We start from the raw sequence: 12,599 nt of genomic DNA, 5'->3' as shown, positions 1-12,599 counted from the left end.
AATGTGTGTTCTTTATTGAAGCGGTCACCCTTAAATATCGGAGGTAATCCTTTCCTTTTCTTGTGGATAACTCAAATTTAAGTGCATGAGCCTAGCTTGTTTTTTTTCAGTCACAATAGGTGAAAAGATTGATGCCATATACCATATTGTTGACTCTTCTGTTGACAAGTAACATTAATGTCTCATGCTGGATTCCTTCAAGTCCGAGTTGTTTAGATTCATTTACCTGTGTTTACCAGAACACAAGTGCCAAAAACATCTGTTTCTTATTGGTTTCTGATGTGAATTAATTTCACTACCAATGCACCAGTTTATATACATCATGTATGTTCTATCTAGGGAAATGTCAGTTAATACCACAAGACATGTTCCAATTAATGACTCTTTGTAACCGTTTTTGTGTGGCCTATAGTCTGGCCAAGCATGCAATGTCATGACAAACAGGTATATAAAACATTTTGCAACAAGGTTAAGATAAAAAAAAATGCAGTTTAAGTAAAAGTAGGAGAAATGTAAATTTTTTTATAAAAATGTGTAAAGTCCTGAACGGTTCCTTATCAATTACAAACTAATGAGACTGTTGCATTGGTTTTCCTACTGCTGCCTTACCAAAACAAAAGTCAGGAAAACATTGTAAAGTGCAGAATTTATTTGAGCCGAATTAAAGCAAATAAAAGTTAAAATACTATCAAACAGTGTACAATCTCTGGCTTCCAGCCTTGGCTGTACACTACTGAGTACTCCGAGAGCTTTTGAGGAAGAACACACTTCATTTGAGGAAGGTCCTTTAGCTCCAGGGAAATAGCCCAGATCTGTCGAGTAATAACTCAGCTACTGCAGAGGTACTTTATACTGTTCCACTTTCACAAGCCGACTGTGGTCCAGGCTCAGCTGAGCAAAGTCCACACTGCTGTCTGGTAATCAAACAGTGTGTCATCTTAAGTGTGTTTAGCTTTGAATTATCTCAGACTTTACACCTAAGCCTGTCATTATCTCTAACAACAGTGATTCAAATGTTTATGTTGGGGTAATGTGTGTTTGAGCATTATATTGTACAAGTATATCTGATATGGTCTCCCACATTTTAGTATCTTGCACTGCCTCCACTGGATTTAATGATGCAAATAACTTGGCTGTTGAGGCAGCAAAGTTTCAAATACGATAACCAGCTCCCTGTCTACGTCTGGAAGTGTTTTACGACACAGGTAAACTGCATTCCTCTGTGGCAACAGCACTAAGATTTGACTTATATGAGCATGGAACTTTCTTGAGATTTGCATAACATATTCCTGTGAAGTATGGAAGACTAAAAATGTCTAAATTAAAACAAATCAAACAAAGAAATGAAGCACAACAAATATACATTGTTCTATGTGTTGGAGAAATTTATCATACCGTTCTCTTAGTTATAACTTGTATGGCTTAAACCTGCATATATTCATTTTAACCCAAATAATATATGTTATATCGAATGTATTCTCATGTCCAACCCTCTTCCCTCAATAAAAATACCCAGGCTGGGAACTCGGCCTTGGTGGATGCATCGGCAGGCAGAGGAGGAGGACATCTGCGAAGGTGGGGGGGGGGGGGGGGGGGGGGGGTCCTTGTTGTTAGACCTCCGAACTATCTGTGGGGAAAGAGCTCTATCCATTCAGCTGAATTATTACAAATGGTCTGTTCATTAAATATGATTTTAATACTTTAAGAAGTTTGTCATCTCAGTTATTTCTCACAGGGAGGTTAAAAGATTTTTTTTCCACTACAGTATGCATTTCCAATTTAATCAAGAAATGTTTCAATGTTAAAAAGAAAAAACTAAAACTGAAAAAAGAAATTGATAATGTGAAATTTTAAATCCTGAAATAGAAAATAGAAAAGCTTAAAAGTAAATACTTTCATTGAAAACCTAAATGCTCCACGCTTAAACCGCAGTGTATAATTGAAACTAAATACAATCTATCAGAAAATGAAAGAAAGAAAACACAATTTTTACATATTTTTGGCATGTATCCTTTTCTATAAGCCATTTAACATTTAACATTTTCAAGCTGTATGTAAACTAGAGGGCGGGGCTAGCTGTGTGGAGGGCAGTCGGACAGCTAAACAACACAGCATAATGTGCATTAAACTAAATGCGGACAGGATGCTCCAGCTACTGGTCAGAAACCTCAGCTACTCTCTAGCTACATCACATTATGCATGTGAGCATGGATGGTTTGACCTCTTTAGGGCTCAAACGGTAGAATGGCTAAACATCTGAAAAGTGATTGCTTTTGGTGGGGGGGGGGGACAAGCCAGAAAGGTTCAGACCCAGTGGTTTAATCTTTAGCAATGAATTGTTTTATTAGCTTTTCATATGTAAAATCTTAATCTGTCGAGTAATAAGTAACTATAGATATATCAAATAAATGAAGTGGACTAGAAGTACAAAGTTGCATAAAATACTTCAAAATTGTACTTAAATATACAGCACTTGAGTGAACACTTCAATGCAATGCACATTTTCACTTTGTCTTTAAAGAAAAGCTGAATAATTGTTATTTACCAAATGTTTTCCTTTTAATTATAAGAGGTTTGCATCCTATATATATATATATATATATATATATATATATATATATATATATATATATATATATATATATATATATATATATATATATATATATATATATATATATATATATGTCACACCTGTATGTCAAGCTGGGTTTTTGTCCTGTCTCCACGTTTGTTTTGTGACTTCCTGTTTTATTTTGGAAATTAACTCTCCTCTCGTTTCAGGTCCCTTGCCCTTCCTCATGTGTCACCAGTCTGATTGTCTTCCCTGATTCCTGATTGTGTCCACCTGTTCCCCCACTTCCCTCATGTGTACTTATAGTCTGCGTCTCCCCTTGTCCTGTGCCAGTGTGTCATGTCCTTTCGTCTTGCACACCAGCCTTATGCAAGTATCAAGTCCAAGTCATAGTTTTGTCTGTTCCGAACCTTGTTATAGAGTCCTTGGTTGGCCTTGTGCCGTTTTTTGCTTCACAGCCTTTTTGTTGGTGACTGATTATTTTCTTGTTTCCTCGGTAAGAGAGATTTTGGTTTTGCTTTTTGCCTTTTCGACTATTCAGCTCTTCGAGTTAAATCACAGCATTTTTACTTGTAGTTTAATACCTTCCTCGAGAAGAGATTTTTGGTTTGGCTTTTGCCGTTTGACTTTGCAGCTCTTTGAGTTAAATCAGAGCATTTTAGTTCTACTTTGTTATTTTCTTCTTTCCTCGCTAAGAGAGGTTTTTGTTGGCTTCCCGTTATTTAATATTGCCCAGCTCTATTTGTTTAGCCAGAGCATTTCCCCGTTCATCCCTCTTCGGAGGAATTTTTTGTTTCCAGGGATTTCCCTGTGTATTTTTGTTGGAAATAAAAGATTGTCAGCTGAACCTCCTCCTCAAGAGCTCCCTTTGTGACTATCTATCTATCGATCGATCGATCGATCGATCGATCGATCGATCGATCGATCGATAGATAGATAGAAACTTCATATCTTAGTTTGATTTGTTTTAATTTAGGGAGTTTCAATCTTCCATACTTCACAAGAATTAAACTTATTATCTATTTAGATGGAAGTGACAATCAGAGTATAAAGGTTAAGAAAAGCTTGACTCACTTTATGTTCTTTTTTTTTGTATTTGTTTCAATTTAGGTATGCTAAAGCTTCAACAGAGAAGTCCCTATTCTTTGCTTTTTCTGTTCTTTTTTGGCACATGGGAGTGGTTAAGAAGAGAGGGCAACTTGAGATTCTATTGTTATCTTTAGCTGTGACTGTGATTCTTGATGCAGTGCTGTTTGCTGTCACTACCCTCACATTCCTTTCCTGAAAGTCAAGCACAGAGAACGTTTATTGTAAACCAGTGAGACAAAGTGACGGATCACACTGTGATGAACAGAATCTCCAAATGAATCTCTGCTGAGGTAAGACGCATGAAACGCTTAAACAAAGTATATATATGAAGTTTATTTTATCATGAATCAGTATCAGTAACCATTCTAATATACTGTACATGTGTGACATTTTATTTTACTTCTACTCCTGTTATATGCTACTTAATACTTCTGCTACATTACATTTCAGAGGGACATTTGTGCTTTGTATATTACATTACATTTACTTGACTGTAGTACTTGGATACTTTATTGATTTAAGATTTACATAAAGTTAAAGACATATGACCAGTTTATAGAATCATGCATTCAAGACTTGATGGAAGTAAAAGTGCAAAAGTATGGTCATCAAAATATACCTAAGCAAAAATATTCATTATGCAGAAGGCCCATTTTAGAATAATATATTATTATATTATATCTTCCCCAAATTCATACTGCAGTATCAGAGAGCTGAACTAAATTGATCTTCATCTGCTTGTGTTTCTTGTTCTCTTGTGTTTCCACATTGCTGTAGTAACAGTTTTTATAATAGGATATTTCAATGTAAAACACTGAGCAGAGTATTCACAAGATTTGGTATTTACAAAGTCTATTACATCAGATTGTCTGGTTTCTTTTACACCATAGCTGTACTCTTTATTATGAACCTGTAACCTGAGATTCAGTAGAGCTGAGAGTGATTTGACTTGAAGCACGGGACAAACCAGTCTGTCCAAATATTGTTTGTCCTCATCTGGCATAGCTCAGATGTGTTTCAAAAAGATTTCTTCACATTCAGAATATCCCACATATCTGTGTTCTGTGGGAAGCATAGTCGTAATATTTTTGGGGGAATTTGTCATGGCGGAAAGTGCATAACATTAAACAATAACACCAAACAATCAACAACAATCAAGACAGTGCTAGAAATAGAACATATTCAAAATTACAATAGAATATAAAATAAAGTGCACAACAAACGGATAACAGGACTGTAAACAAGTGAAATGTAAGTGAAATGTTAAAAGTGTCGAGTGTGTATAAATAAAGAAAATTGTCCTGGGGATGACAGAGTCAGTGGGGGTCCCGGGCTTTGTTTATGCGCTTGACGGACGACGGGAAGAAGCTGTACATGTGATGTGAGGTCTTGGTCCTGATGGACCTCAGCCTCCTGACAGATGGTAGGGACACAAACAGTTTATGTCCAGGGTGAGAGGGGTCGGCTTCAATCTTTCTTGCTCACTTCAGGGTCCTTGAAGCGAACAAGTCCTGGAGGGATGGCAGAATGATGCGCTGTAGTCTGCCCTTCTCCTTGGCTGTGGCTGCAGCGTACCAGACGGTGATGGAAGAGCAGAGGATGGACTCAATGATGGCTGTGTAAAAGTGCACCATCAATGTCTTTGGCAGGTTGAATTTCTTCAGCTGCCTCAGGAAGTACATCCTCTGCTGAGCCTTCTTGGTGATGGAGCTGATGTTAAGCTCCCACTTGAGGTCCTGAGTTATGGTGGTGCCCAGGAAGCGGAAGGACTCCACGGCGTCGACGGGGGAGTTGCACAGGGTGATAGGGGCAGGTGGGGCTACATTCTTCCTAAGTCCACAACCATCTCTACTGTCTTTAGAGCGTTGCGCTCTAGGTTGTTCAGACTGCACCAGATGGTCAGTCTCCCACCTGTAGGCGGACTCATCTCCACCAGAGATGAGTCCAATGAGGGTGATGTCATCCACAAACTTCAGGAGCTTGACGGACTGGTGACTGGAGGTGCAACTGTTTGTATACAGGGAGAAGAGAAGAGGGGAAAGAACGCAGCCTTGGGGGGGAACCGGTGCTGATGGTCCAGGAGGGTGAGATGTGCATTTCCCAGCTTCACATGCTCCTTCCTGTCAGACAGGAAGTCTGTGATCCACTTGCAGGTGGAGTCGGGCACGTGCAGCTGAGAGAGCTTGTTATGCAGCAAAGATGGGATGATGGTGTTGAAAGCAGAGCTGAAGTCCACAAATAGGATCCTGGCGTAGGTTCCTGGGGAGTCCAGGTGCTGGAGGATAAAGTGAAGGGCCATGATGACTACGTCGTCTACAGACCTGTTGGCTCTGTAGGCGAACTGCAGGGGGTCCAGGAGTGAGTCAGTGAGGGTTTTCAGGTGGGAAAGGACCAGGCGTTCAAAAGACTTCATGACCACAGAGGTCAGGCTGGGATTGGTGAAACAGAGGCATGAGCCCCTTCTGAGCTGGGGGAGGGGGGGCTGGTGATCTGGGGCTGGTTGATGGGGCTGTGGGGGATGGAGTCAGGACTGTCCCATTGTCTTTCAAATCTACAGTAGAACTCGTTCAGCTCGTCTGCCAGGCAGAGATCATTCATAGAGTGGGGAGTTTTTGGCTTGTAATTGGTGATCTGTCTGAGACCTCTCCAGACAGAAGCAGAGTCACTTGCTGAGAACTGGTGTTGCAGTTTCTCAGAGTACAGTTGTTTAGCATCTCTCACCACCTTACTAAACCTCTGTTTTGCCTCTTTGTACAAGTCCTTGTCCCCACTCCTAAATGCCTCTTCCTTGTGCAGCCTTAGCTGTCTGAGTTCTGCTGTAAACCAGGGTTTGTCGTTGTTGTAACTCACCCTGGTGCTTGTTGTTGTGTATTCATCCAGACTGTTGGTAACATCCCAGTCTGTACAGTCCAAGCACGCCCGAAGATCCTCCAGAGATTCACTGGTCCACTTCTTGAATTTCCTCACCACAGGTTAACAGAGCTTTAATTTCTGCCTGTATGAAGGAATCAGATGGACCATGACGTGGTCAGAGAGTCCCAGTGCAGCACGAGGGACGGTGTGATAGGCCCCGCTTTTTGTGGTGTAGCAGTGATCTAGAATGTTCTCCTCTCTAGTTGTGCATTTGATAAACTGTCTGTATTGAGGGAGTTCATGACTGAGGTTTCCTTTGTTAAAGTCACCAAGGACAATAACTAAAGAGTCCGGGTTGGTCCGCTCCACACACCGTATCTGTTCGGCGAATGTCCGCTGTACTTCCTGGATCTCTTTGTCTTGATCTTCTCTTTACTCTGGGAAGGAGATGCACAGGTTGAGGTGCTGCTAAAACCATGATGTTTAATGTAATGGTATTGTAAGTGTTTTTAATATCATAATTAATTGTTCACGAAGCCCTGTCCTTCTTTATAACTGTTGCTATGCCTTAACTTTCACTTGTCGGACGGCACATATGCAGTTTGCTAACAAAGACAGATTTACCACTCAAAATCTCAGTCATTTCAGACTCTTTACTTTCAGACAAAAGCAGGTTCTTATGATTCAATTCAGTGATGCAAACTATCACTAGCAGATTTATTTAACTGTAGCTAGTTAGTCCTAGTGTTATAATTATGATAAAAATATGCTAACATAATCTTGTTTGGCTGATGTGGATGGCGCACATAATGTCTCAGATATCAAGTTTGGCTGGGGTTTTAAATCCAATGAAACAGGACAGCACTGCCAACGTTAGTTTAGTCTCGTCTCGAAAAGCAGCACCAGGAGGCTCACACATATTGGGGGAATACAACACAGTAGATGTGCTAGTTCTGAAAGTAACTTTAAAAAACATATTTTTACCTAACCTCTACATACTCCTTGGTGTTGGAAGTAAGGCTATGTTATTATGCTATGTTGGTTGTTAGGTTATGTAGGTAGCAAGTTGGTCAGCTGTTCATGCTAAAATTAGCAGATTACATGAAAGCAGACAAACAGAATTAATTCCCTCAATTTGTAGGACTGTTACTCTTGTGTTTTTTAGTTTTGAACAAGTTAAAAGAAAGACAACCCCTCTCTAAACACTTAAAATGCAAAGTATCTCTCCTGATACAGTCCCATGCACACCACTTCAACATGTTTAGAGCTTGACAGACCTGCCATGCCTAGGTACTGTTGCTAAGCTTTGATTGGACAATCGCTGTTCAGGGAAGGGTTTAGATCAGGGGTGTCAAATTCATTTTCACTCTGGGCCACATCAGCATTACGGTTTCCCTCAAAGGGCCAGTTGTAAATGTAAGACTGTGTAAATGTAACTACTCCTAACATATTGATAAATAACTGTCTCTGCATTTGATTATTGTTTATTCAAGTAAATAAAAATATTGTCCATACAGTTATATAAATGTAAAAATATATTTAAGCACATTTCTGTTATTATAACTTAAATCCTTTTAATTTAGGGTTAAGAAAACCACATTACTCCATCAAATTTTAAAGAAAATAGCAAAGACAAATATCAAACACATAGCTTGTTCAAAGCTTAAAATCGTTTCAAGGGTGCGTTTCCACAATCTCACGTGAAGTATTTCATCTGTTGTAAAGCCACGTTTAAAGTAGTCTTCAATGTACTCACAATACATTTCTATGACAAATGTAGGGTAACCTATGAAGACCTGCTTCTATGACTGTTGTGTTTAAGTATCTCACAATTATGACTTTCTATCTCTATCTTTATTTTTTTTTTGCTGGCGGATTCGCGGGCCACTTAAAATGATGTGGCAGGCCTTGAGTTTGACTCCCCTGGTTTAGATGAATAGACAGTTCTCCAGAGATTATTGTCTCAAGTCTATCTGGTGCAGAATTTAAAGACATAAACCTTCATAAATGGGACGTGTGGAGCTTCAAGTAGTTTTCAATGTTTTTGTCTTAATTGATATGAATGAACATGATTGGACTCGATGAAAACTCTGGTTCTCTATCCAATCAGGTGACTCTGGTTCACCCTGGTGAGGCCATCTCAGTGCTGAACAGGCTGAACAGAGAACAACCCGATAGGATTTACTCAAAGAGCCTCTTCCGCTCAGGCTCACTCTCTGAAACCACCCTCTGTAACGTCTGCCCAAGGCCAACCCAGCAGCCGCTGTGCAACTACACTAACCTCCGTACAGGCGAGCCGTGGTTCTGTTACAAGCCAAATAACCTGAGCTGTGATGCCAGGATCAACCACTTCAGAGCAGGATTCAAAGAAAACGTCCTCAATGCCAATGAGGAGAAGCTCTTTCAAAGGTGAGGGAGCAGAGAGACTGGTATTTTATGTGACATCTAAATCCAGTGTTACCTTGGTGGAATGTTTTAGAACTACATGCAGTTAAGATTGAATATAAAGATGTTTTAAAGGTTGTTTTATGTATTCTTCTTGTGATGGTGCATCTTAAGGGAGGCTCATAAGTGCCGTCATTCGTTGCGATCCTAAAGGTGCGAAGCGAAAGCACCTTGAGAACGTTCCTCAGATCGACATCTTCCACAATACTAATCGGCCTGCAGTTTGTAGCTATCCACTTCGCTGCAGCATTTGTTAGCTTGTCTTGCTTTTGTCTATCTATACTTCTCCCACACGCTGCATCCAACGTAGTCTGCCGAAGCCTCCCTCCACTGTTTGTTTGGGTGATTTGCTAACATCAACGGTGTGTATTGCATTTTTTTAAAAACTGCGTTAACGTGCGACTTAACGCGTTAAGTTGCCCAGCACTAATAAATATATTAGCTAAAGCCTATAGATCACAGTGTAGAAGTGAAAATTAAGGACATTAAGGTACAACACTGTTCCTGTATAGCCAGGTATGTTGTTATTCAAAGGTGCAATCATTAAAAAGCAAAAGCAGCATGTGTATACATTCAGTTAACCTTTAGTAGCTAGCATAGCATATGTACTAACCCAAGTTAATGATGTGCTAAAGTACTCTGCTGATGTTTGCTCCACAAGTTTTAATGTAGAAACATAACGTTTTAGAAATGCGTATCTCCTTTCAACTTCTCCAAGTAAGGAGTTTCATTAATACACAACGTTTAGGACTAGCTCCATATCCACTATACCAGCCTGAAAATGAAGTAAATCTGAAAGGATTGCATTAGAGTTCATAGAGCAGAGCCAGATAGTTGTCAGACCCTGGTCAGAGTTGGCCAAGGCTACACTTTGATTAACCAGGCTGCATTGGATTGGCAGGACTAACCAATGGGTCAATTGGTTAATCAGCTTTCCGGCATGAAGCAGCTGCATCAATAAAATGTTGATGAGAACGGTGAGACTCAACCAAAACAGTTTAATTTGCCAGCCGTAAATCCAAAACTATGAAATGAAAGATGCTAAGTTATTCTGTAGATAGTAATCATTATGGCACCTTGCACGTTATACAGTCATTGGAGCCATTGCTTATATGAAAATGAATATTATTGAATTAATGCCATTAAATTTACAAAGTGGATTTACCGTTAAGATTTGTGTGATCTTGAATGAACTTTCTAGCATTTGTTTCCCATTTTTGTGCTGAGTTTTATTACATTATTTCAAATGTTTGTCCTCCTTTTGTATCTATGTCCTTAATGTTTAGTGTTTTTAAGAGATATCTTATGTGTGCTTTTCTTCAGGGGTGTGAACTTGAAAGTCTACATTCGGGCTTCAGGACCAGCTAGTGTCAATGTGTTGCCACAAAAAGAAGGTAAAGCATGATATTGAATTTTATTTTATTACTGTTACTGCCACCACTGTCTATAACAATAATTCAAAACAAATGTGTCTCCATTATCAATATGACCATCTCATACAGCAAAACAACTTAAATTATTTGATCCCTTCCCTTTGCAGTCATCAATGACCTCGCTGTGCGAGACATTTTTCACATGAAATGATTTTTTCTTTATTTCAGTGACAGTAGCGTAGCCTTATATGGCATTATTGGGGTTACTTATGCTAATTTATAATTTTCATGAATGCTCACTCATTTATGCATATGTTGCATTCATCATGTTTACGCTGGTCATTGACACGGTTATCTGAAGTTAGGAGCGTTTGCTGAATCTGTTGTGACTCACTCATACGAGTTTGCCGTACAAAGAAAAATAAGAGAAAGTTCAGGAAAAAGCGTCCTACATTCTTCTGGGTAGCATTCTCCGGCAGAGAGATTAAGTATTCAGCCCAATTTCAAAAGAGTGCTGGAAGCATGGAGCACTAGGCTAAATGTTCATGAATGCAGCTTCAGCTGTTAGCAGTGTTTATAGTCTCTCAGGAGTAAGGATAGTACTTAAGAGGTTCACTTTATACTTTGGTTTTGTTTTTTCATGGGATAATCCCACCCTTATTCTTTAACTGCCTCTCAGATCAGCTAAAGGTGAAGAGCTGCACTGTGGCATCTGGACCCTCTGGTTATTGCTACTAGGGTGTGTGGCGAGCACTAGGTGGCACCACAGTCCGCGAATTCAGCGCGTCTGCCATCAGTCAGTGTCTGAAAAGCTAGGTGGTCCACATGTATGGAGACTCCACCGTCAGGCAGTGGTTTCAGATCCTCAACGCAACTCTACCAGGTAGGTGATCCACAGGGATTTCTGGCAACAGATGATTTTGTTCCCACTGCAGCCTAATGTGTTCCCCCTGTCATACTTTCAGGTCTTAAGGAGTTTCATCTGGACAATGAGTGGAGAACTGGACCTTACATGTCCTCAGACTATGCAAACAACATCTTGGTGACGTACCGCTGCCACGGTCCTCCTATCCATTTTCGAGCCATGTCAACAAGAGAGCTTCGTTACATTGCTAATGAGCTAGATGACTTAATCGGAGGCCCCAACACTGTCGTAGTCCTTGGCATCTGGTCTCACTTCAGCAGTTTCCCTATGGAGATCTACATCCGGCGGCTGCAGAGCATCCGCAGGGCGGTGGTACGGCTACTGGACAGGGCTCCAGACACGTTGGTCATCATCCGGACCGCAAACCTCCGATTTTTAGACCTTTTTGTGACGCTACTCAGTAGCGACTGGTACTCGCTGCAGTGTGATAAGGTCCTCAGAGCCATGTTTGAAGGACTGAATGTCCATCTGATTGATGCCTGGGAAATGACCCTGGCCCACCACCTGCCGCATGACCTCCACCCACCACCTCCCATTAAGAATATGATAAACCATCTATTGTCCTACATATGTCCTCAAAATGGCGGCTAGATGTTTGTGTCTTGGGGGAGAGAAATGTGGATTTAAGCACACGTTGAGTTTACATGTTATTTCTATGTTTCCACCAAGTGCTGCATTTTTCCTCCAGCAGTCTATGCTCAGACCAGAGGAACAATCTATTTTTTTGTTTTTATTAACTTGACCCGCCAGATGATTTGTTACACAGAACCATCAGAGAAGTCGTCATTGGTAACTTTTAGAAAAGGGCAGGCACTTTAAAAAAAATACTAGGCAGGTGATTGGATGAACCATCTGTCAATCAAACTCTCACTAAAGTTAATCGGGAGAAAAGCAAAAACATCTTTTCCATCGAGAAAAACCTCCAGTGCCGTTTTTTGCTTTTCTCTCAATGAAGAAATACTCTCCAGCGCTGAAATAACTGATGCCATTGCAGCTTCTACGTTAACCTTTCTAGGAGCCGCCATTTTTATTTAGATCTAAAAGTCCCCTCTCTGTGTTGTCTGACACACCTAAAATAATCCCATAGCTGCCAATACCTCCTTATAGGATGCTGATTGGTTTGTACTCTGCCACACAAACGCCTTAACGTTAATCTCTACCCTTACCTTAACAGCTATATATTTATGAAACTCTCCCTCAAGAAAATGTGTTTTATTGCTTAAAAGAACAGAACAAAGATACAATATTTTTACATGACATCTTTTGATAGGAAGTTCTAAGTTATTGATGCCACACATTGTTGACAGAAGAAAAGTCCTTCATGTAGTAATGATGGAAT

The 12,599-nt window shown here is 40.1% G+C and overlaps 1 pseudogene; it reads left to right on the top strand.

The window, feature by feature from the left end:
- The first annotated feature begins 6,683 nt into the window (after positions 1 to 6,683).
- Positions 6,684 to 11,882, top strand: LOC137877456 (NXPE family member 3-like; annotated as a pseudogene).
- Positions 11,883 to 12,599: the final 717 nt, after the last annotated feature.

The sequence above is a fragment of the Cebidichthys violaceus genome, unplaced genomic scaffold (assembly GCF_023349555.1).
Source record: "Cebidichthys violaceus isolate CVI_PGR_0920_01 unplaced genomic scaffold, fCebVio1.0.p SCAF_21, whole genome shotgun sequence".
In the NCBI taxonomy this organism is placed as follows: Eukaryota; Metazoa; Chordata; class Actinopteri; order Perciformes; family Stichaeidae; genus Cebidichthys; species Cebidichthys violaceus.
Note: the sequence above shows the minus strand (reverse complement) of the source record. Positions and strands in the feature narration are given on the sequence as shown.